The sequence below is a fragment of the Anomaloglossus baeobatrachus genome, chromosome 2, assembly GCF_048569485.1.
Source record: "Anomaloglossus baeobatrachus isolate aAnoBae1 chromosome 2, aAnoBae1.hap1, whole genome shotgun sequence".
Taxonomy (NCBI): Eukaryota; Metazoa; Chordata; class Amphibia; order Anura; family Aromobatidae; genus Anomaloglossus; species Anomaloglossus baeobatrachus.
The window spans coordinates 356,034,420-356,061,674 of NC_134354.1; the positions used below are offsets into that span (position 1 = coordinate 356,034,420).

Below are 27,255 nucleotides of genomic sequence, written 5' to 3' on the forward strand. Positions count from 1 at the left end.
TGCGTTTTAAGCAGACGTGATGACCACTACTCTATGTAACCTGATGGAAAGTTACTGTGTATTGGCTAGCAGAGCAGAATTGTGACTGACGGGGCCTTTTTATTGCTGAAGGAAAGTATTTTTGGTTAATGAAACATTTACAATTTGTATTACATTTTTAACCAGTTTTATTCCTACAAAGGGATTTTGCTTAAAAGGAAGTTTACATTGAATGTGTTACTTTTTTCCACATAGTTTAGTTGTTTGCTTTTGTATTTAAAGGAACTATATATTTTGAAACAAACAGGATTTTTATAATATGGGATTATGTTTTCTGCTAAAATGGTCAATAAAAAAGAAACCCAAAATCGTAGTTCTCTTGGTGATGGAAGCCAAAATATATTATCAGTTGGCAACAAAACAAAGAATTTCATATGTTACAGGTTGATAGCAAATTACTTCAACAGCGAAAACGGCTTGTTTTTAATGGGGATTGAACCCAGGTCCTTCTGCGTGTGAAGTAGACGTGATGACGACTCCACTATGAAACCTGTGAAATCCTGCAAAGTAATGGCATTTAGAGACGAGTTTTGACCGCCAGGGGAAAAAAAAAAATAATTTGTAGTTCTGTTTGTGATGGAAGCCAAAACATCCCGTCATTCGGCAACAAAGCCGAGAACTTCATATTTTGGAGTTGGATAGCGAATTATTTCAACACTAAGAACAGATTGGTTTCACTGGGGATTGAACCCAGGACCTTCTGCGTGTTAAGCAGACGTGATGACTAGAGTTGAGCGCGGTTCGTGGTTCATGGTTCTCCAGGTCACGGCTCGAGTGATTTTGGGGCATGTTCTAGATCGAACTAGAACTCGAGCTTTTTGCAAAAGCTCGATAGTTCTAGAAACGTTCGAGAAGGGTTCTAGCAGCCAAAAAACAGCTAAATCCTAGCTTGGTTTCTGCTGTAATAGTGTAAGTCACTCTGTGAATCAAACTATTATCACATTTCAGTGTATAGTGTGCGTGAACAGCGCCTTCAGATCACTGCTGTTTCTATAATGGTGATCGCCATTTTTTTTTTTTTTTTCTTGTCTTCCTTCCCTAAGCGCGCGCGTCTTGTGGGGCGGGCCAGCATGTCAGCCAATCACAGACACACACACACCTAAGTGGACTTTGAGCCAGAGAAGCAACGGCATGTGTGATAGGATCTGCATGTCACATGTCCCTGCATTATAAAACCGGACATTTTCTTCACGAACGCCATTATCTGCCTTCTGCGTCTTTGGTGTCAGACATCAGTGTCGCAGCTCCGTCCTCCTGAGTCCTATAGCCGATACAGCTGTATGCGCTGCATACACAGCGTTAGACAGCTTAGGGAGAGCACATTCTAGCAGTCCTTTTAAGGGCTCAAAGCGGCAGGGTCAGAGAGCCATAAGTGACAGGTCCTGCAAACAGCAACAGCGTCTGTGTAGCCCAGGTCAGGGATTTCCTCCCTGCATTTCACCATTAGGAGGGAATAGAAAGGCAGGCTTCCATTCCTCTACCCAGAGCACCACAATCCTGCCACTGTACCCTCTTGTCCTCTGCACACTCCAACTCATTCTAAGTAAGCCATTATACTAGCAAACATTCAGTGTACCTAGTGGCATCCTATACGTGGCTATTGGACTTTGCTATAGTCCCACTAGTGCAAAGACATTTGCAGAGCACGTCTGCCTGCATTGCACACTACAACTTTTTTAAACTAAGCAATTTTACTAGCAAACACTCAGTGTACCTAGTGGCATCCTATACGTGGCTATTGGACTTTGCTATAGTCCCACTAGTGCCAAGACATTTGCAGAGCGCATCTGCCTGCGTTGCACACTCCAACGAATTATAACTAAGCCATTATACTAGCACACACTCAGTGTACCTAGTGGCATCCTATACGTGGCTATTGGACTTTGCTATAGTCCCACTAGTGCAAAGACATTAGCAGAGCACATCTGCCTGCATTGCACACTCCAAGTTTTTTAAACTAAGCAATTTTACTAGCAAACACTCAGTGTACCTAGTGGCATCCTATATGTGGCTATTGGACTTTGCTATAGTCCCACTAGTGCAAAGACATTTGCAGAGCACGTCTGCCTGCATTGCACACTACAACTTTTTTAAACTAAGCAATTTTACTAGCAAACACTCAGTGTACCTAGTGGCATCCTATACGTGGCTATTGGACTTTGCTATAGTCCCACTAGTGCCAAGACATTTGCAGAGCGCATCTGCCTGCGTTGCACACTCCAACTAATTATAACTAAGCCATTATACTTGCACACACTAAGTGTTTTTTAGTGGCATCCTATACGTGGCTATTGGACTTTGCTATAGTCCTACTAGTGCCAAGACATTTGCAGAGCGCATCTGCCTGCGTTGCACACTCCAACTAATTATAACTAAGCCATTATACTAGCACACACTCAGTGAACCGAGTGGCATCCTATACGTGGCTATTGGACTTTGCTATAGTCCCACTAGTGCCAAGACATTTGCAGCACGTCTGCCTGCGTTGCACACTCCAACTAATTATAACTAAGCCATTATACTAGCACACACTCAGTGTACCTAGTGGCATCCTATACGTGGCTATTGGACTTTGCTATAGTCCCACTAGTGCCAAGACATTTGCAGCACGTCTGCCTGCGTTGCACACTCCAACTAATTATAACTAAGCCATTATACTAGCACACACTCAGTGTACCTAGTGGCATCCTATACGTGGCTATTGGACTTTGCTATAGTCCCACTAGTGCCAAGACATTTGCAGCACGTCTGCCTGCGTTGCACACTCCAACTAATTATAACTAAGCCATTATACTAGCACACACTCAGTGTACCTAGTGGCATCCTATACGTGGCTATTGGACTTTGCTATAGTCCCACTAGTGCCAAGACATTTGCAGCACGTCTGCCTGCGTTGCACACTCCAACTAATTATAACTAAGCCATTATACTAGCACACACTCAGTGTACCTAGTGGCATCCTATACGTGGCTATTGGACTTTGCTATAGTCCCACTAGTGCCAAGACATTTGCAGCACGTCTGCCTGCGTTGCACACTCCAACTAATTATAACTAAGACATTATACTAGCACACACTCAGTGTACCTAGTGGCATCCTATACGTGGCTATTGGACTTTGCTATAGTCCCACTAGTGCCAAGACATTTGCAGCACGTCTGCCTGCGTTGCACACTCCAACTAATTATAACTAAGCCATTATACTAGCACACACTCAGTGTACCTAGTGGCATCCTATACGTGGCTATTGGACTTTGCTATAGTCCCACTAGTGCCAAGACATTTGCAGCACGTCTGCCTGCGTTGCACACTCCAACTAATTATAACTAAGCCATTATACTAGCACACACTCAGTGTACCTAGTGGCATCCTATACGTGGCTATTGGACTTTGCTATAGTCCCACTAGTGCCAAGACATTTGCAGCACGTCTGCCTGCGTTGCACACTCCAACTAATTATAACTAAGCCATTATACTAGCACACACTCAGTGTACCTAGTGGCATCCTATACGTGGCTATTGGACTTTGCTATAGTCCCACTAGTGCCAAGACATTTGCAGCACGTCTGCCTGCGTTGCACACTCCAACTAATTATAACTAAGCCATTATACTAGCACACACTCAGTGTACCTAGTGGCATCCTATACGTGGCTATTGGACTTTGCTATAGTCCCACTAGTGCAAAGACATTTGCAGAGCACGTCTGCCTGCATTGCACACTTCAACTTTTTTAAACTAAGCAATTTTACTAGCAAACACTCAGTGTACCTAGTGGCATCCTATACGTGGCTATTGGACTTTGCTATAGTCCCACTAGTGCCAAGACATTTGCAGAGCGCATCTGCCTGCGTTGCACACTCCAACGAATTATAACTAAGCCATTATACTAGCACACACTCAGTGTAACTAGTGGCATCCTATACGTGGCTATTGGACTTTGCTATAGTCCCACTAGTGCAAAGACATTAGCAGAGCACATCTGCATGCATTGCACACTCCAAGTTTTTTAAACTAAGCAATTTTACCAGCAAACACTCAGTGTACCTAGTGGCATCCTATACGTGGCTATTGGACTTTGCTATAGTCCCACTAGTGCAAAGACATTTGCAGAGCACGTCTGCCTGCATTGCACACTACAACTTTTTTAAACTAAGCAATTTTACTAGCAAACACTCAGTGTACCTAGTGGCATCCTATACGTGGCTATTGGACTTTGCTATAGTCCCACTAGTGCCAAGACATTTGCAGAGCGCATCTGCCTGCGTTGCACACTCCAACTAATTATAACTAAGCCATTATACTTGCACACACTAAGTGTTTTTTAGTGGCATCCTATACGTGGCTATTGGACTTTGCTATAGTCCTACTAGTGCCAAGACATTTGCAGAGCGCATCTGCCTGCGTTGCACACTCCAACTAATTATAACTAAGCCATTATACTAGCACACACTCAGTGAACCTAGTGGCATCCTATACGTGGATATTGGACTTTGCTATAGTCCCACTAGTGCCAAGACATTTGCAGCACGTCTGCCTGCGTTGCACACTCCAACTAATTATAACTAAGCCATTATACTAGCACACACTCAGTGTACCTAGTGGCATCCTATACGTGGCTATTGGACTTTGCTATAGTCCCACTAGTGCCAAGACATTTGCAGCACGTCTGCCTGCGTTGCACACTCCAACTAATTATAACTAAGCCATTATACTAGCACACACTCAGTGTACCTAGTGGCATCCTATACGTGGCTATTGGACTTTGCTATAGTCCCACTAGTGCCAAGACATTTGCAGCACGTCTGCCTGCGTTGCACACTCCAACTAATTATAACTAAGCCATTATACTAGCACACACTCAGTGTACCTAGTGGCATCCTATACGTGGCTATTGGACTTTGCTATAGTCCCACTAGTGCCAAGACATTTGCAGCACGTCTGCCTGCGTTGCACACTCCAACTAATTATAACTAAGCCATTATACTAGCACACACTCAGTGTACCTAGTGGCATCCTATACGTGGCTATTGGACTTTGCTATAGTCCCACTAGTGCCAAGACATTTGCAGCACGTCTGCCTGCGTTGCACACTCCAACTAATTATAACTAAGCCATTATACTAGCACACACTCAGTGTACCTAGTGGCATCCTATACGTGGCTATTGGACTTTGCTATAGTCCCACTAGTGCCAAGACATTTGCAGCACGTCTGCCTGCGTTGCACACTCCAACTAATTATAACTAAGCCATTATACTAGCACACACTCAGTGTACCTAGTGGCATCCTATACGTGGCTATTGGACTTTGCTATAGTCCCACTAGTGCCAAGACATTTGCAGCACGTCTGCCTGCGTTGCACACTCCAACTAATTATAACTAAGCCATTATACTAGCACACACTCAGTGTACCTAGTGGCATCCTATACGTGGCTATTGGACTTTTCTATAGTCCCACTAGTGCCAAGACATTTGCAGCACGTCTGCCTGCGTTGCACACTCCAACTAATTATAACTAAGCCATTATACTTGCACACACTAAGTGTTTTTTAGTGGCATCCTATACGTGGCTATTGGACTTTGCTATAGTCCTACTAGTGCCAAGACATTTGCAGAGCGCATCTGCCTGTGTTGCACACTCCAACTAATTATAACTAAGCCATTATACTAGCACACACTCAGTGAACCTAGTGGCATCCTATACGTGGATATTGGACTTTGCTATAGTCCCACTAGTGCCAAGACATTTGCAGCACGTCTGCCTGCGTTGCACACTCCAACTAATTATAACTAAGCCATTATACTAGCACACACTCAGTGTACCTAGTGGCATCCTATACGTGGCTATTGGACTTTGCTATAGTCCCACTAGTGTCAAGACATTTGCAGCACGTCTGCCTGCGTTGCACACTCCAACTAATTATAACTAAGCCATTATACTAGCACACACTCAGTGTACCTAGTGGCATCCTATACGTGGCTATTGGACTTTGCTATAGTCCCACTAGTGCCAAGACATTTGCAGCACGTCTGCCTGCGTTGCACACTCCAACTAATTATAACTAAGCCATTATACTAGCACACACTCAGTGTACCTAGTGGCATCCTATACGTGGCTATTGGACTTTGCTATAGTCCCACTAGTGCCAAGACATTTGCAGCACGTCTGCCTGCGTTGCACACTCCAACTAATTATAACTAAGCCATTATACTAGCACACACTCAGTGTACCTAGTGGCATCCTATACGTGGCTATTGGATTTTGCTATAGTCCCACTAGTGCCAAGACATTTGCAGCACGTCTGCCTGCGTTGCACACTCCAACTAATTATAACTAAGCCATTATACTAGCACACACTCAGTGTACCTAGTGGCATCCTATACGTGGCTATTGGACTTTGCTATAGTCCCACTAGTGCCAAGACATTTGCAGCACGTCTGCCTGCGTTGCACACTCCAACTAATTATAACTAAGCCATTATACTAGCACACACTCAGTGTACCTAGTGGCATCCTATACGTGGCTATTGGACTTTGCTATAGTCCCACTAGTGCAAAGACATTTGCAGAGCACGTCTGCCTGCATTGCACACTATACAACTTTTTTAAACTAAGCAATTTTACTAGCAAACACTCAGTGTACCTAGTGGCATCCTATACGTGGCTATTGGACTTTGCTATAGTCCCACTAGTGCCAAGACATTTGCAGAGCGCATCTGCCTGCGTTGCACACTCCAACGAATTATAACTAAGCCATTATACTAGCACACACTCAGTGTACCTAGTGGCATCCTATACGTGGCTATTGGACTTTGCTATAGTCCCACTAGTGCAAAGACATTAGCAGAGCACATCTGCCTGCATTGCACACTCCAAGTTTTTTAAACTAAGCAATTTTACTAGCAAACACTCAGTGTACCTAGTGGCATCCTATACGTGGCTATTGGACTTTGCTATAGTCCCACTAGTGCAAAGACATTTGCAGAGCACGTCTGCCTGCATTGCACACTACAACTTTTTTAAACTAAGCAATTTTACTAGCAAACACTCAGTGTACCTAGTGGCATCCTATACGTGGCTATTGGACTTTGCTATAGTCCCACTAGTGCCAAGACATTTGCAGAGCGCATCTGCCTGCGTTGCACACTCCAACTAATTATAACTAAGCCATTATACTTGCACACACTAAGTGTTTTTTAGTGGCATCCTATACGTGGCTATTGGACTTTGCTATAGTCCTACTAGTGCCAAGACATTTGCAGAGCGCATCTGCCTGCGTTGCACACTCCAACTAATTATAACTAAGCCATTATACTAGCAAACACTCAGTGAACCTAGTGGCATCCTATACGTGGATATTGGACTTTGCTATAGTCCCACTAGTGCCAAGACATTTGCAGCACGTCTGCCTGCGTTGCACACTCCAACTAATTATAACTAAGCCATTATACTAGCACACACTCAGTGTACCTAGTGGCATCCTATACGTGGCTATTGGACTTTGCTATAGTCCCACTAGTGCCAAGACATTTGCAGCACGTCTGCCTGCGTTGCACACTCCAACTAATTATAACTAAGCCATTATACTAGCACACACTCAGTGTACCTAGTGGCATCCTATACGTGGCTATTGGACTTTGCTATAGTCCCACTAGTGCCAAGACATTTGCAGCACGTCTGCCTGCGTTGCACACTCCAACTAATTATAACTAAGCCATTATACTAGCACACACTCAGTGTACCTAGTGGCATCCTATACGTGGCTATTGGACTTTGCTATAGTCCCACTAGTGCCAAGACATTTGCAGCACGTCTGCCTGCGTTGCACACTCCAACTAATTATAACTAAGTCATTATACTAGCACACACTCAGTGTACCTAGTGGCATCCTATACGTGGCTATTGGACTTTGCTATAGTCCCACTAGTGCCAAGACATTTGCAGCACGTCTGCCTGCGTTGCACACTCCAACTAATTATAACTAAGCCATTATACTAGCACACACTCAGTGTACCTAGTGGCATCCTATACGTGGCTATTGGACTTTGCTATAGTCCCACTAGTGCCAAGACATTTGCAGCACGTCTGCCTGCGTTGCACACTCCAACTAATTATAACTAAGCCATTATTCTAGCACACACTCAGTGTACCTAGTGGCATCCTATACGTGGCTATTGGACTTTGCTATAGTCCCACTAGTGCCAAGACATTTGCAGCACGTCTGCCTGCGTTGCACACTCCAACTAATTATAACTAAGCCATTATACTAGCACACACTCAGTGTACCTAGTGGCATCCTATACGTGGCTATTGGACTTTGCTATAGTCCCACTAGTGCCAAGACATTTGCAGCACGTCTGCCTGCGTTGCACACTCCAACTAATTATAACTAAGCCATTATACTAGCACACACTCAGTGTACCTAGTGGCATCCTATACGTGGCTATTGGACTTTGCTATAGTCCCACTAGTGCCAAGACATTTGCAGCACGTCTGCCTGCGTTGCACACTCCAACTAATTATAACTAAGCCATTATACTAGCACACACTCAGTGTACCTAGTGGCATCCTATACGTGGCTATTGGACTTTGCTATAGTCCCACTAGTGCCAAGACATTTGCAGCACGTCTGCCTGCGTTGCACACTCCAACTAATTATAACTAAGCCATTATACTAGCACACACTCAGTGTACCTAGTGGCATCCTATACGTGGCTATTGGACTTTGCTATAGTCCCACTAGTGCCAAGACATTTGCAGCACGTCTGCCTGCGTTGCACACTCCAACTAATTATAACTAAGCCATTATACTAGCACACACTCAGTGTACCTAGTGGCATCCTATACGTGGCTATTGGACTTTGCTATAGTCCCACTAGTGCCAAGACATTTGCAGCACGTCTGCCTGCGTTGCACACTCCAACTAATTATAACTAAGCCATTATACTAGCACACACTCAGTGTACCTAGTGGCATCCTATACGTGGCTATTGGACTTTGCTATAGTCCCACTAGTGCCAAGACATTTGCAGCACGTCTGCCTGCGTTGCACACTCCAACTAATTATAACTAAGCCATTATACTAGCACACACTCAGTGTACCTAGTGGCATCCTATACGTGGCTATTGGACTTTGCTATAGTCCCACTAGTGCCAAGACATTTGCAGCACGTCTGCCTGCGTTGCACACTCCAACTAATTATAACTAAGCCATTATACTAGCACACACTCAGTGTACCTAGTGGCATCCTATACGTGGCTATTGGACTTTGCTATAGTCCCACTAGTGCCAAGACATTTGCAGCACGTCTGCCTGCGTTGCACACTCCAACTAATTATAACTAAGCCATTATACTAGCACACACTCAGTGTACCTAGTGGCATCCTATACGTGGCTATTGGACTTTGCTATAGTCCTACTAGTGCCAAGACATTTGCAGAGCGCATCTGCCTGCGTTGCACACTCCAACTAATTATAACTAAGCCATTATACTAGCACACACTCAGTGAACCTAGTGGCATCCTATACGTGGCTATTGGACTTTGCTATAGTCCCACTAGTGCCAAGACATTTGCAGCACGTCTGCCTGCGTTGCACACTCCAACGAATTATAAATAAGTTACATTGTCAGGGATATTTATTCTTTATTATTCTGCTGTTAATAAAGCTAGACCACCACTGCAATCTTCACCACCTCTCAATTTTTACTACCACATTTTCAGTCCACAATCTTGTCGCAATCAACATGAGTGGCAAAATGACAGATGCTGGTGGAAAGGGGAAGAGGCGTGGTGGAAAAGGCAAAAAAGGTTTTGTCAGTGGGGAAGGTGCCAAAGCTCCATTATCATCTGCTGAAGATAGACCATCTACTAGCAAAAGTAAGATGTCTACTACTTATTGTGGACAATCCGATGTGCTCCCTTTTTTACGGACACGAACAAGAGGAACAAAGGTAGATGATGGGCAAAAAAGGAAAATGCTTGAATGGATCTCAAGTGGTCCAACAAGTGCCCTCTCAGCCACTTCAAGTACCGCATCCAAAAAACACCATTCCTCTGAGTTGTCATCCCAATCACACTTGATTTCTCCCAGCTCTGAAGTCTCCATCAGCCCTGCACAGTATGGTGGAACTGAGATGGCTGAGTCTGCAGAGCTGTTCAGTCACACTATAGCCTGGGAATCAGAGGTCTGCTCCCAAGCTACAGTGAGTACAGAACAGGAAATGGTCTGCAGTGATGCCCAGAACCTTTGTGACTCAGATTCAGGCCGTGAGGACCAAGTTTCTGAGCTTAATGTTGACCCTTTGTCACAAACTGTAACACCTGTGGTTATAGACAATGAGGAACATACTGATGAAGATGAGACGCAGATACCCGATTGGGATGACAACTTAAATATTCGGTCAGGGCAAGAAGAGGCTCGGTCTGAGGGGGAGGGGAGTGCGAACACAACAATTGATGATGACGTTCTAGATCCCACCTACTGTCAACCCCCAGTCAGGCACTCGAGGAGGTCAACAGAGGCGGTGGAGGAGGATGCAACCGACGACGAAGTTACCTTGCGCCTTCCTGGACAGAGTCGGAGCACTGGTAGCACGTCTACAACTGCATCCTCAGCCACCACTCTGCCTATGAGCATTATTCGGGGTGGATCAACAGGTCGCATGGCCTCTAAGCCTTGCCTAGCCTGGGCCTTTTTTCACATCGAAAAAGATCGCCCAACTCATGTGATATGTAACATTTGTCATGATTCTGTTAGTAGAGGTCAAAACCTCAGCAGTTTGACAACTTCTTCCATGAATCGTCACATGAATAAATATCATAAGTCCCGGTGGGAAGCTCACCGTGCTGCAATGCCGGCTAGCGGAGCGAACCATCCACCGCCCGCCCCTTCCAGTGCATCCGCGCGCTCTTCATCTTCTAGGACTGTGGGGACAGCTGTCACACCTGTTTTTCCACGCAAAACTTCCACCACTGTAACCGCAACAGGCAGTTTGCTTGTAAGGTCGTCAGTTGGTTTGGAAGGGGAAACAAGTGAGTGTGTACAGCTCTCTCAGACATCGATAGCACCAACGTTGGATGAAGGCAACATCATGTCTCCGCCTGCACTTTCCTCACAAACCTGCATTTTTCCAGGGACACCCTACTCAACACCGTCTACACACAGCAGCCAGATCTCTGTCCCTCAGATGTGGTCAAATAAAAGGCCACTTCCTCCGACCCATGACAAAGCTAAGAGGTTGACTCTATCCCTCTGTAAGCTGTTGGCTACCGAAATGCTGCCTTTCCGCCTAGTGGACACACAGGATTTTAGAGACCTTATGTCTGTCGCTGTGCCCCAGTACCAGATGCCTAGTCGCCACTACTTCTCTAAGAAAGGTGTGCCCGCGCTACACCAGCATGTCGCTCACAACATCACCGCTTCCTTGAGAAACTCTGTGTGTGAACGGGTGCATTTCACCACCGATACTTGGACCAGTAAGCATGGACAGGGACGTTACATGTCGCTGACTGGGCACTGGGTAACTATGGTGATAGATGGTGAAGGGTCTGCTGCACAAGTCTTGCCGTCCCCACGACTTGTGTGTCAATCCTCTGTCTGTCCAAGTTCCGCCACAGCTTCTGCATCCTCCACCTCATCTGGGTCCTCCACCTCCGCCCCAAGCCTGCCTGGTCAGGCCACCAGCGTTCTCACTGCGCAGAAGGAATCACGCACGCCTCATTACTATGCTGGCAGCCGAGCGCAACGGCATCAGGCGGTCTTTAGCTTGACATGTCTTGGTAATAAGAGTCACACAGCTGAGGAGTTGTGGTCAGCTCTGCAGTCCGAGTTTAATAAATGGTTGTCTCCACTCAACCTGCAGCCTGGTAAGGCCGTGTGCGACAATGCTGCAAACCTGGGTGCGGCCCTTCGCCTGGGCAAGGTGACACACGTACCTTGTATGGCTCACGTGTTGAACCTTGTCGTGCAGCAATTTTTAACACACTATCCCGGCCTAGATGGCCTTCTGAACAGGGCACGAAAACTGTCTGCTCACTTCCGGCGTTCAAGCGCCGCAGCTGAGCGACTTGCATCGCTCCAGAAGTCTTTCGGCCTGCCGGTTCATCGCCTGAAATGCGATGTGGCGACACGCTGGAATTCAACTCTCCACATGTTACAGCGACTGTGGCAGCACCGCAGAGCCCTGGTGCAATACGTCATGACGTATAGCCTGGGCCAACGAGATGCAGAGGTGGGGCAGATCACACTGATGGAGTGGTCTCAGATCAAGGACCTATGCACCCTTCTGCACAGTTTCGACATGGCGACGAATATGTTTAGCTCTGACAATGCCATTATCAGCATGACGATTCCAGTCATTTACATGCTGGAGCACACGCTAAACACTATTCGGAGTCAGGGGGTGGGACAACATGAAGGGGAGGAACTACAGGAGGATTCATATGTGCAAGGGACAACAACATCACCAAGGTCCAGACGTTCATCATCACCAACGCAGCAGGCATGGGACCATGGGGAACAGGGATCGACAAGGGCGCATAGTAGCAGGCGAAATGTTGAGCAAGGTGCAGGAGAACATGAAGAAATGGAGGACGAACTGTCCATGGACATGGAAGACTCAGCGGATGAGGGAGACCTTGGTCAAATTTCAGTTGAAAGAGGTTGGGGGGAGATGTCAGAGGAAGAAAGAACGGGTAGCACCACTATGCCACAAACACAGCGTGGACTTGGTCCGCATGGCTGCGCAAGACACATGAGTGCCTTTTTGTTGCACTACCTCCAACATGACAGTCGTATTGTCAAAATTAGAAGTGATGATGACTACTGGATTGCCACACTATTAGATCCCCGGTACAAGTCCAAATTTTGTGACATAATTCCAGCCATAGAAAGGGACGCACGTATGCAGGAGTATCAGCAGAAGCTGTTACTCGATCTTAGCTCGGCTTTTCCACCAAACAACCGTGCAGGTGCAGGGAGGGAATCTCCCAGTTGTAACTTGACAAACATGGGACGGTCTCGTCATCTTCACCAGTCTACCCGTACCAGTAGGACCGTATCTGGTGCCGGTAACAGCAATTTTATGGAATCTTTTCATAATTTTTTTAGACCCTCTTTTGCAAGGCCACCAGAGACAACAAGTCTGACACATACTCAACGGCTGGAGAGGATGATACAGGAGTATCTCCAAATGAACATCGATGCCATGACTGTGCAACTGGAGCCTTGCTCCTTTTGGGCTTCAAACATAGAAAAATGGCCAGAGCTCTCCAGTTACGCCTTGGAGATTTTGTCGTGTCCAGCTGCCAGCGTTGTCTCTGAACGTGTATTCAGTGCTGCTGGGTGTGTGCTGACAGATAAGCGCACGCGTCTGTCCAGTGACAATGTGGACAGACTGACGTTCATCAAAATGAACAAGTCATGGATCCAGAAGGAATTTACTACCCCTGTGTCATCCTGGGGAGAGTAAATACTTGTGGATTTGGAATGTGCTTGATGCAAATCAAAACATCCTGTTTGCAACTAGGGCCCAAGTGCTGCCACTGATGGGGTGGGTGTCTGTGTGGCCCAATTTTTGGAAAAAAGGGAGACTCCGCTTGGAGTAACCCTTGCTTACATTGTTTTTAAAAGAAGCCAAGATGAACAAGTCATGGGTCAGCAAAGACTTTGCTACCTACCCCGGTGTCATCCTGGGGACGGTTAATTATGGGGTATTTTTGAATGTGATTGATGCAAATGTAGCTGTGAAGTGTACAACTAGGGCCCAAGTGCTGCCACTGATGGGGTGGGTGTCTGTGTGGCCCAATTTTTGGAAAAAAAGGGAGACTCCGCTTGGAGTAACCCTTGCTTGATGTGTTTTTAAAAGAAGCCAAGATGAACAGAGCTGGGATCAGGAAAGACTTTGCTACCTACCCCGGTGTCATCCTGGGGACGGATAAGAATGGCGTATTTTTGAATGTGCTTGATGCAAATCAAAACATCCTGTTTGCAACTAGGGCCCAAGTGCTGCCACTGATGGGGTGGGTGTCTGTGTGGCCCAATTTTTGGAAAAAAAGGGAGACTCCGCTTGGAGTAACCCTTGCTTGATGTGTTTTTAAAAGAAGCCAAGATGAACAGAGCTGGGATCAGCAAAGACTTTGCTACCTACCCCGGTGTCATCCTGGGGACGGATAAGAATGGCGTATTTTTGAATGTGCTTGATGCAAATCAAAACATCCTGTTTGCAACTAGGGCCCAAGTGCTGCCACTGATGGGGTGGGTGTCTGTGTGGCCCAATTTTTGGAAAAAAAGGGAGACTCCGCTTGGAGTAACCCTTGCTTGATGTGTTTTTAAAAGAAGCCAAGATGAACAGAGCTGGGATCAGGAAAGACTTTGCTACCTACCCCGGTGTCATCCTGGGGACGGATAAGAATGGCGTATTTTTGAATGTGCTTGATGCAAATCAAAACATCCTGTTTGCAACTAGGGCCCAAGTGCTGCCACTGATGGGGTGGGTGTCTGTGTGGCCCAATTTTTGGAAAAAAAGGGAGACTCCGCTTGGAGTAACCCTTGCTTGATGTGTTTTTAAAAGAAGCCAAGATGAACAGAGCTGGGATCAGGAAAGACTTTGCTACCTACCCCGGTGTCATCCTGGGGACGGATAAGAATGGCGTATTTTTGAATGTGCTTGATGCAAATCAAAACATCCTGTTTGCAACTAGGGCCCAAGTGCTGCCACTGATGGGGTGGGTGTCTGTGTGGCCCAATTTTTGGAAAAAAAGGGAGACTCCGCTTGGAGTAACCCTTGCTTGATGTGTTTTTAAAAGAAGCCAAGATGAACAGAGCTGGGATCAGCAAAGACTTTGCTACCTACCCCGGTGTCATCCTGGGGACGGATAAGAATGGCGTATTTTTGAATGTGCTTGATGCAAATCAAAACATCCTGTTTGCAACTAGGGCCCAAGTGCTGCCACTGATGGGGTGGGTGTCTGTGTGGCCCAATTTTTGGAAAAAAAGGGAGACTCCGCTTGGAGTAACCCTTGCTTGATGTGTTTTTAAAAGAAGCCAAGATGAACAGAGCTGGGATCAGGAAAGACTTTGCTACCTACCCCGGTGTCATCCTGGGGATGGATAAGAATGGCGTATTTTTGAATGTGCTTGATGCAAATCAAAACATCCTGTTTGCAACTAGGGCCCAAGTGCTGCCACTGATGGGGTGGGTGTCTGTGTGGCCCAATTTTTGGAAAAAAAGGGAGACTCCGCTTGGAGTAACCCTTGCTTGATGTGTTTTTAAAAGAAGCCAAGATGAACAGAGCTGGGATCAGGAAATACTTTGCTACCTACCCCGGTGTCATCCTGGGGACGGATAAGAATGGCGTATTTTTGAATGTGCTTGATGCAAATCAAAACATCCTGTTTGCAACTAGGGCCCAAGTGCTGCCACTGATGGGGTGGGTGTCTGTGTGGCCCAATTTTTGGAAAAAAAGGGAGACTCCGCTTGGAGTAACCCTTGCTTGATGTGTTTTTAAAAGAAGCCAAGATGAACAGAGCTGGGATCAGCAAAGACTTTTCTACCTACCCCAGTGTCATCCTGGGGACGGATAAGAATGGCGTATTTTTGAATGTGCTTGATGCAAATCAAAACATCCTGTTTGCAACTAGGGCCCAAGTGCTGCCACTGATGGGGTGGGTGTCTGTGTGGCCCAATTTTTGGAAAAAAAGGGAGACTCCGCTTGGAGTAACCCTTGCTTGATGTGTTTTTAAAAGAAGCCAAGATGAACAGAGCTGGGATCAGCAAAGACTTTGCTACCTACCCCGGTGTCATCCTGGGGACGGATAAGAATGGCGTATTTTTGAATGTGCTTGATGCAAATCAAAACATCCTGTTTGCAACTAGGGCCCAAGTGCTGCCACTGATGGGGTGGGTGTCTGTGTGGCCCAATTTTTGGAAAAAAGGGAGACTCCGCTTGGAGTAACCCTTGCTTGATGTGTTTTTAAAAGAAGCCAAGATGAACAGAGCTGGGATCAGGAAATACTTTGCTACCTACCCCGGTGTCATCCTGGGGACGGATAAGAATGGCGTATTTTTGAATGTGCTTGATGCAAATCAAAACATCCTGTTTGCAACTAGGGCCCAAGTGCTGCCACTGATGGGGTGGGTGTCTGTGTGGCCCAATTTTTGGAAAAAAAGGGAGACTCCGCTTGGAGTAACCCTTGCTTGATGTGTTTTTAAAAGAAGCCAAGATGAACAGAGCTGGGATCAGGAAAGACTTTGCTACCTACCCCGGTGTCATCCTGGGGACGGATAAGAATGGCGTATTTTTGAATGTGCTTGATGCAAATCAAAACATCCTGTTTGCAACTAGGGCCCAAGTGCTGCCACTGATGGGGTGGGTGTCTGTGTGGCCCAATTTTTGGAAAAAAAGGGAGACTCCGCTTGGAGTAACCCTTGCTTGATGTGTTTTTAAAAGAAGCCAAGATGAACAGAGCTGGGATCAGGAAAGACTTTGCTACCTACCCCGGTGTCATCCTGGGGACGGATAAGAATGGCGTATTTTTGAATGTGCTTGATGCAAATCAAAACATCCTGTTTGCAACTAGGGCCCAAGTGCTGCCACTGATGGGGTGGGTGTCTGTGTGGCCCAATTTTTGGAAAAAAAGGGAGACTCCGCTTGGAGTAACCCTTGCTTGATGTGTTTTTAAAAGAAGCCAAGATGAACAGAGCTGGGATCAGCAAAGACTTTGCTACCTACCCCGGTGTCATCCTGGGGACGGATAAGAATGGCGTATTTTTGAATGTGCTTGATGCAAATCAAAACATCCTGTTTGCAACTAGGGCCCAAGTGCTGCCACTGATGGGGTGGGTGTCTGTGTGGCCCAATTTTTGGAAAAAAAGGGAGACTCCGCTTGGAGTAACCCTTGCTTGATGTGTTTTTAAAAGAAGCCAAGATGAACAGAGCTGGGATCAGCAAAGACTTTGCTACCTACCCCGGTGTCATCCTGGGGACGGATAAGAATGGCGTATTTTTGAATGTGCTTGATGCAAATCAAAACATCCTGTTTGCAACTAGGGCCCAAGTGCTGCCACTGATGGGGTGGGTGTCTGTGTGGCCCAATTTTTGGAAAAAAGGGAGACTCCGCTTGGAGTAACCCTTGCTTGATGTGTTTTTAAAAGAAGCCAAGATGAACAGAGCTGGGATCAGGAAATACTTTGCTACCTACCCCGGTGTCATCCTGGGGACGGATAAGAATGGCGTATTTTTGAATGTGCTTGATGCAAATCAAAACATCCTTTTTGCAACTAGGGCCCAAGTGCTGCCACTGATGGGGTGGGTGTCTGTGTGGCCCAATTTTTGGAAAAAAAGGGAGACTCCGCTTGGAGTAACCCTTGCTTGATGTGTTTTTAAAAGAAGCCAAGATGAACAGAGCTGGGATCAGGAAAGACTTTGCTACCTACCCCGGTGTCATCCTGGGGACGGATAAGAATGGCGTATTTTTGAATGTGCTTGATGCAAATCAAAACATCCTGTTTGCAACTAGGGCCCAAGTGCTGCCACTGATGGGGTGGGTGTCTGTGTGGCCCAATTTTTGGAAAAAAAGGGAGACTCCGCTTGGAGTAACCCTTGCTTGATGTGTTTTTAAAAGAAGCCAAGATGAACAGAGCTGGGATCAGCAAAGACTTTGCTACCTACCCTGGTGTCATCCTGGGGACGGATAAGAATGGCGTATTTTTGAATGTGCTTGATGCAAATCAAAACATCCTGTTTGCAACTAGGGCCCAAGTGCTGCCACTGATGGGGTGGGTGTCTGTGTGGCCCAATTTTTGGAAAAAAGGGAGACTCCGCTTGGAGTAACCCTTGCTTGATGTGTTTTTAAAAGAAGCCAAGATGAACAGAGCTGGGATCAGGAAATACTTTGCTACCTACCCCGGTGTCATCCTGGGGACGGATAAGAATGGCGTATTTTTGAATGTGCTTGATGCAAATCAAAACATCCTGTTTGCAACTAGGGCCCAAGTGCTGCCACTGATGGGGTGGGTGTCTGTGTGGCCCAATTTTTGGAAAAAAAGGGAGACTCCGCTTGGAGTAACCCTTGCTTGATGTGTTTTTAAAAGAAGCCAAGATGAACAGAGCTGGGATCAGCAAAGACTTTGCTACCTACCACGGTGTCATCCTGGGGACGGATAAGAATGGCGTATTTTTGAATGTGCTTGATGCAAATCAAAACATCCTGTTTGCAACTAGGGCCCAAGTGCTGCCACTGATGGGGTGGGTGTCTGTGTGGCCCAATTTTTGGAAAAAAAGGGAGACTCCGCTTGGAGTAACCCTTGCTTGATGTGTTTTTAAAAGAAGCCAAGATGAACAGAGCTGGGATCAGCAAAGACTTTGCTACCTACCCCGGTGTCATCCTGGGGACGGATAAGAATGGCGTATTTTTGAATGTGCTTGATGCAAATCAAAACATCCTGTTTGCAACTAGGGCCCAAGTGCTGCCACTGATGGGGTGGGTGTCTGTGTGGCCCAATTTTTGGAAAAAAGGGAGACTCCGCTTGGAGTAACCCTTGCTTGATGTGTTTTTAAAAGAAGCCAAGATGAACAGAGCTGGGATCAGGAAATACTTTGCTACCTACCCCGGTGTCATCCTGGGGACGGATAAGAATGGCGTATTTTTGAATGTGCTTGATGCAAATCAAAACATCCTGTTTGCAACTAGGGCCCAAGTGCTGCCACTGATGGGGTGGGTGTCTGTGTGGCCCAATTTTTGGAAAAAAAGGGAGACACCGCTTGGAGTAACCCTTGCTTGATGTGTTTTTAAAAGAAGCCAAGATGAACAGAGCTGGGATCAGCAAAGACTTTGCTACCTACCCCGGTGTCATCCTGGGGACGGATAAGAATGGCGTATTTTTGAATGTGCTTGATGCAAATCAAAACATCCTGTTTGCAACTAGGGCCCAAGTGCTGCCACTGATGGGGTGGGTGTCTGTGTGGCCCAGCCCAATTTTTGGAAAAAAAGGGAGACTCCGCTTGGAGTAACCCTTGCTTGATGTGTTTTTAAAAGAAGCCAAGATGAACAGAGCTGGGATCAGGAAAGACTTTGCTACCTACCCCGGTGTCATCCTGGGGACGGATAAGAATGGCGTATTTTTGAATGTGCTTGATGCAAATGGAGCTATGAAGTGTACAACTGGGGCACAACTGCTGCCACTGAAGGGGTGGGTGTGTGTGTGGCCCAATTTTTGGAAAAAATGGAGACTCCGCTTGGAGTCACCTTGCGGTGTTTTACATGATTTTAGAAGGGCGTGCCATGCCTATATCTGTGTGTCCTCCTCTTTTTCCTTGTCCAGCTGTTTTGTTTTTGCATGAGTATATGTCCTTGTCACTTTCCAATGTGTTTGAGTTGTTTGTCACCTTTAGGACACCTTTGAGGGTGTTTTCTAGGTGTTTTTCTGTGTTTGTGATTGCCTGCCATTGTTTCCTATGCAGTTCGAGTTCGGTTCGTCGAACGTTCGACGAACCGAACTCGAACGGGAGGTCCGTTCGGCGAACCAACCTCGAGCCGAACCGCGACCGGTTCGCTCATCTCTAGTGATGACCATTACACTATGAAACCTGACGAAAAGTTACTGTGTATTGGCTAGCAGAGCAGAATTGTGACTGACGGGGCCTTTTTATTGCTGAAGGAAAGTATTTTTGGTTAATGAAACATTTACAATTTTTATTACATTTTTAACCAGTTTTATTCCTACAAAGGGATTTTGCTTAAAAGGAAGTTTACATTGAATGTGTTACTTTTTTCCACATAGTTTAGTTGTTTGCTTTTGTATTTAAAGGAACTATATATTTTGAAACAAACAGGATTTTTATAATATGGGATTATGTTTTCTGCTAAAATGGTCAATAAAAAAGAAACCCAAAATCGTAGTTCTCTTGGTGATGGAAGCCAAAATATATTATCAGTTGGCAACAAAACAAAGCCGAGAACTTCATATTTTGGAGTTAGATAGCGAATTATTTCAACACTAAGAACAGATTGGTTTCACTGGGGATTGAAACCAGGACCTTCTGCGTGTTAAGCAGACGTGATGACCATTACACTATGAAACCTGACGAAAAGTTACTGTGTATTGGCTAGCAGAGCAGAATTGTGACTGACGGGGCCTTTTTATTGCTGAAGGAAAGTATTTTTGGTTAATGAAACATTTACAATTATTATTACATATTTTACCAGTTTTATTCCTAGAAAAGGATTTGCTTAAATTGAAGTTTATATTGAATGTGTTACTTTTTTCTCCATAATTTGGTCTTTTGCTTTTGTATTTATGGGAACTATATATTTTGAAACAAATAGGATTTTTATAATATGGGATTATGTTTTCTGCTAAAATGGTCAATAAAAAAGAAACCCAAAATCGTAGTTCTCTTTGTGATGGAAGCCAAAATGTATTGTCATTTGGCAACGAAACCAAGAATTTCACATATTACAAGTCGATAGGAAATTACTTCAACACCAAAAACACATGTGTTTCACTGGGAATTGAACCCAGGACCTTCTGCGTGTAAAGCAGACTTGATTTCCACTACACTATGAAACCTTTGAAAGCCTGCAAAGTAATGGCAATTAGAGACGAGTTTTGACCGCCAGGAAAAACAAAACAAATTCGTAGCTCTGTTGGGGATGGAAGCCAAAACATCCCATCATTCGGCAACAAAGCCAAGAACTTCATATATTGTAGTTTAATTGAGTATTATTTCAACACCAAGAACAGATTGGTTTTACTGGGGATTGAACGCAGGACCTTCTGCATGTTAAGCAGACGTGATGACCACTATTCTAGGAAACCTGATGGAAAGTTACTGTGTATTGGCTAGCAGAGCAGAATTGTGACTGACGGGGCCTTTTTATTGCTGAAGGAAAGTATTTTTGGTTAATGAAACATTTACAATTTTTATTACATATTTTACCAGTTTTATTCCTACAAAGGGATTTTGCTTAAAAGGAAGTTTACATTGAATGTGTTACTTTTTTCCACATAGTTTAGTTGTTTGCTTTTGTATTTAAAGGAACTATATATTTTGAAACAAACAGGATTTTTATAATATGGGATTATGTTTTCTGCTAAAATGGTCAATAAAAAAGAAACCCAAAATCGTAGTTCTCTTGGTGATGGAAGCCAAAATATATTATCAGTTGGCAACAAAAAAAAGAATTTCATATGTTACAGGTTGATAGCAAATTACTTCAACAGCGAAAATGGCTTATTTTTACTGGGGATTGAACGCAGGACCTTCTGCGTTTGAAGTAGACGTGATGACCACTCCACTATGAAACCTGTGAAATCCTGCAAAGCAATGGCATTTAGAGACGAGTTTTGACCGCCAGGGGAAAAAAAAATAATAATTTGTAGTTCTGTTTGTGATGGAAGCCAAAACATACCGTCATTCGGCAACAATGCCGAGAACTTCATATATTGTAGTTGGATAGCTTATTATTTCAACACTAAGAACAGATTGGTTTCACTGGGGATTGAACCCAGGACCTTCTGCGTGTTAAGCAGACGTGATGACCACTACCCTATGAAACCTGACGAAAAGTTACTGTGTATTGGCTAGCAGAGCAGAATTGTGACTGACGGGGCCTTTTTATTGCTGAAGGAAAGTATTTTTGGTTAATGAAACATTTACAATTATTATTACATATTTTACCAGTTTTATTCCTACAAAGGGATTTTGCTTAAATTGAAGTTTATATTGAATGTGTTACTTTTTTCTCCATAGTTTGGTCTTTTGCTTTTGTATTTATGGGAACTATATATTTTGAAACAAATAGGATTTTTATAATATGGGATTATGTTTTCTGCTAAAATGGTCAATAAAAAAGAAACCCAAAATCGTAGTTCTCTTTGTGATGGAAGCCAAAATGTATAGTCATTTGGCAACGAAACCAAGAATTTCACATATTACAAGTCAATAGGAAATTACTTCAACACCAAAAACAGATTGGTTTCACTGGGGATTGAACCCAGGACCTTCTGCGTGTGAAGCAAACGTGATGACCACTACACTATGAAACCTTTGAAATCCTGCAAAGTAATGGCAATTAGAGACGAGTTTTGACCGCCAGGGGAAAAAAAACAAATTCGTAGCTCTGTTGGTGATGGAGCTAAAACATCCAGTTATTCGGCAACAAAGCCAAGAACTTTATATACTGCAGGTTGATAGGGTATTATTTAAACACAGGAACACATGGGTTTCACTGGGGATTGAACCCAGGACCTTCTGCGTGTAAAGCAGACGTGATTTCCACTACACTATGAAACCTTTGAAAACCTGCAAAGTAATGGCAATTAGAGACGAATTTTGACCGCCAGGGAAAAAAAAAACAAATTCGTAGCTTTGTTTGGGATGGAAGCCAAAACATCCCATCATTCGGCAACAAAGCCAAGAACTTCATATATTGTAGTTTAATTGAGTATTATTTCAACATCAAGAACAGATTGGTTTTACTGGGGATTGAACGCAGGACCTTCTGCGTTTTAAGCAGACGTGATGACCACTACTCTATGTAACCTGATGGAAAGTTACTGTGTATTGGCTAGCAGAGCAGAATTGTGACTGACGGGGCCTTTTTATTGCTGAAGGAAAGTATTTTTGGTTAATGAAACATTTACAATTTTTATTACATTTTTAACCAGTTTTATTCCTACAAAGGGATTTTGCTTAAAAGGAAGTTTACATTGAATGTGTTACTTTTTTCCACATAGTTTAGTTGTTTGCTTTTGTATTTAAAGGAACTATATATTTTGAAACAAACAGGATTTTTATAATATGGGATTATGTTTTCTGCTAAAATGGTCAATAAAAAAGAAACCCAAAATCGTAGTTCTCTTGGTGATGGAAGCCAAAATATATTATCAGTTGGCAACAAAACAAAGAATTTCATATGTTACAGGTTGATAGCAAATTACTTCAACAGCGAAAACGGCTTGTTTTTACTGGGGATTGAACCCAGGTCCTTCTGCGTGTGAAGTAGACGTGATGACGACTCCACTATGAAACCTGTGAAATCCTGCAAAGTAATGGCATTTAGAGACGAGTTTTGACCGCCAGGGGAAAAAAAAAAAATAATTTGTAGTTCTGTTTGTGATGGAAGCCAAAACATCCCGTCATTCGGCAACAAAGCCGAGAACTTCATATTTAGGAGTTGGATAGCGAATTATTTCAACACTAAGAACAGATTGGTTTCACTGGGGATTGAACCCAGGACCTTCTGCGTGTTAAGCAAACGTGATGACCATTACACTATGAAACCTGACGAAAAGTTACTGTGTATTGGCTAGCAGAGCAGAATTGTGACTGACGGGGCCTTTTTATTGCTGAAGGAAAGTATTTTTGGTTAATGAAACATTTACAATTATTATTACATATTTTACCAGTTTTATTCCTAGAAAGGGATTTGCTTAAATTGAAGTTTATATTGAATGTGTTACTTTTTTCTCCATAATTTGGTCTTTTGCTTTTGTATTTATGGGAACTATATATTTTGAAACAAATAGGATTTTTATAATATGGGATTATGTTTTCTGCTAAAATGGTCAATAAAAAAGAAACCCAAAACCCAGGACCTTCTGCGTGTAAAGCAGACTTGATTTCCACTACACTATGAAACGTTTGAAAGCATGCAAAGTAATGGCAATTAGAGACGAGTTTTGACCGCCAGGGAAAAAAAAAACAAATTCGTAGCTCTGTTGTGGATGGAAGCCAAAACATCCCATCATTCGGCAACAAAGCCAAGAACTTCATATATTGTAGTTTAATTGAGTATTATTTCAACACCAAGAACAGATTGGTTTTACTGGGGATTGATCGCAGGACCTTCTGCGTGTTAAGCAGACGTGATGACCACTACTCTATGAAACCTGATGGAAAGTTACTGTGTATTGGCTAGCAGAGCAGAATTGTGACTGACGGGGCCTTTTTAGTGCTGAAGGAAAGTATTTTTGGTTAATGAAACATTTACAATTTTTATTACATATTTTACCAGTTTTATTCCTACAAAGGGATTTTGCTTAAAAGGAAGTTTACATTGAATGTGTTACTTTTTTCCACATAGTTTAGTTGTTTGCTTTTGTATTTAAAGGAACTATATATTTTGAAACAAACAGGATTTTTATAATATGGGATTATGTTTTCTGCTAAAATGGTCAATAAAAAAGAAACCCAAAATCGTAGTTCTCTTGGTGATGGAAGCCAAAATATATTATCAGTTGGCAACAAAACAAAGAATTTCATATGTTACAGGTTCATAGCAAATTACTTCCCATCATTCGGCAACAAAGCCAAGAACTTCATATATTGTAGTTTAATTGAGTATTATTTCAACACCAAGAACAGATTGGTTTTACTGGGGATTGAACGCAGGACCTTCTGCGTGTTAAGCAAACGTGAAGACCACTACTCTATGAAACCTGATGGCAAGTTACTGTGTATTGGCTAGCAGAGCAGAATTGTGACTGACGGGGCCTTTTTATTGCTGAAGGAAAGTATTTTTTGTTAATGAAACATTTACAATTTTTATTACATATTTTACCAGTTTTATTCCTACAAAGGGATTTTGCTTAAAAGGAAGTTTACATTGAATGTGTTACTTTTTTCCACATAGTTTAGTTGTTTGCTTTTGTATTTAAAGGAACTATATATTTTGAAACAAACAGGATTTTTATAATATGGGATTATGTTTTCTGCTAAAATGGTCAATAAAAAAGAAACCCAAAATCGCAGTTCTCTTGGTGATAAAAGCCAAAATATATTATCAGTTGGCAACAAAACAAAGAATTTCATATGTTACAGGTTGATAGCAAATTACTTCAACAGCGAAGACGGCTTGTTTTTACTGGGGATTGAACCCAGGACCTTCTGCATGTGAAGTAGACGTGATGACGACTCCACTATGAAACCTGTGAAATCCTGCAAAGTAATAGCATTTAGAAACGAGTTTTGACCGCCAGGGGAAAAAAAAAATAATTTGTAGTTCTGTTTGTGATGGAAGCCAAAACATCCCGTCATACGGCAACAAAGCTGAGAACTTCATATATTGTAGTTGGATAGCGTATTATTTCTACACTAAGAACAGATTGGTTTCACTGGGGATTGAACCCAGGACCTTCTGCGTGTTAAGCAGACGTAATGACCACTACACTATGAAACCTGACGATAGGTTAATGTGTATTGGCTAGCAGAGCAGAATTGTGACTGACGGGGCCTTTTTATTGCTGAAGGAAAGTATTTTTGGTTAATGAAACATTTACAATTATTATTACATATTTTACCAGTTTTATTCCTATAAAGATATTTTGCTTAAATTGAAGTTTATATTGAATGTGTTACTTTTTTCTCCATAGTTTGGTCTTTTGCTTTTGTATTTATGGGAACTATATATTTTGAAACAAACAGGATTTTTATAATATGGGATTATGTTTTCTGCTAAAATGGTCAATAAAAAAGAAACCCAAAATCGTAGTTCTCTTTGTGATGGAAGCCAAAATGTATTGTCATTTGGCAACGAAACCAAGAATTTCACATATTACAAGTCGATAGGAAATTACTTCAACACCAAAAACAGATTGGTTTTACTGGGGATTGAACCCAGGACCTTCTGCGTGTGACGCAGACGTGATGACCACTACACTATGAAACCTTTGAAATCCTGCACAGTAATGGCAATTAGAGTCGAGTTTTGACCGCCAGGGGAAAAAAAACAAATTCGTAGCTCTGTTGGTGATGGAAGCTAAAACATCCCGTTATTCGGCAACAATGCCAAGAACTTAATATACTGCAGGTTGATAGGGGATTTTTTCAACACCAAGAACACATAAGTTTCACTGGGGATTGAACCAAGGACCTTCTGCGTGTAAAGCAGGCGTGATTTCCACTATACTATGAAACCTTTGAAAGCCTGAAAAATAATGGCAATTAGAGACGAGTTTTGACCGCCAGGGAAAAAAAAACAAATTCGTAGCTCTGTTGGGGATGAAAGCCAAAACATCCCATCATTCGGCAACAAAGCCAAGAACTTCATATATTGTAGTTTAATTGAGTATTATTTCAACACCAAGAACAGATTGGTTTTACTGGGGATTGAACGCAGGACCTTCTGCATGTTAAGCAGACGTGATGACCACTACACTATGAAACCTAATGGCAAGTTACTGTGTATTGGCCAGCAGAGCAGAATTGTGACTGACGGGGCCTTTTTATTACTGAAGGAAAGTATTTTTGGTTAATGAAACATTTACAATTTTTATTACATATTTTACCAGTTTTATTCCTACAAAGGGATTTTGCTTAAAAGGAAGTTTACATTGAATGTGTTACTTTTTTCCACATAGTTTAGTTGTTTGCTTTTGTATTTAAAGTAACTATATATTTTGAAACAAACAGGATTTTTATAAAATGGGATTATGTTTTCTGCTAAAATGGTCAATAACAAAGAAACCCAAAATCGTAGTTCTCTTGGTGATACAAGCCAAAATATATTATCAGTTGGCAACAAAACAAAGAATTTCATATCTTACAGGTTGATAGCAAATTACTTCAACAGCGAAAACAGCTTGTTTTTACTGGGGATTGAACCCAGGACCTTCTGCGTGTGAAGTAGACGTGATGACGACTCCACTATGAAACCTGTGAAATCCTGCAAAGTAATGGCATTTAGAGACGAGTTTTGACCGCCAGGGAAAAAAAAAATAATAATTTGTAGTTTTGTTTGTGATGGAAGCCAAAACATCCCGTCATACGGCAACAAAGCCGAGAACTTCATATATTGTAGTTGGATAGCGTATTATTTCAACACTAAGAATAGATTGGTTTCACTGGGGATTGAACCCAGGACCTTCTGCGTGTTAAGCAGACTTGATCACCACTACACTATGAAACCTGACAAAAAGTTACTGTGTATTGGCTAGCAGAGCAGAATTGTGACTGACGGGGCCTTTTTATTGCTGAAGGAAAGTATTTTTGGTTAATGAAACATTTACAATTATTATTACATATTTTACCAGTTTTATTCCTACAAAGGGATTTTGCTTAAATTGAAGTTTATATTGAATGTGTTACTTTTTTCTCCATAGTTTGGTCTTTTGCTTTTGTATTTATGGGAACTATATATTTTGAAACAAATAAGATTTTTATAATATGGGATTATGTTTTCTGCTAAAATGGTCAATAAAAAAGAAACCCAA

At 43.2% G+C, this 27,255-nt stretch overlaps 1 non-coding gene across 1 annotated transcript; it reads right to left on the bottom strand.

Annotated features, from left to right (window-relative positions):
* Positions 1-22,263: 22,263 nt before the first annotated feature.
* Positions 22,264-22,336, bottom strand: TRNAV-UAC (transfer RNA valine (anticodon UAC)). Its single transcript has one exon. It is a non-coding gene; the product is annotated as a tRNA-Val (tRNA).
* Positions 22,337-27,255: the final 4,919 nt, after the last annotated feature.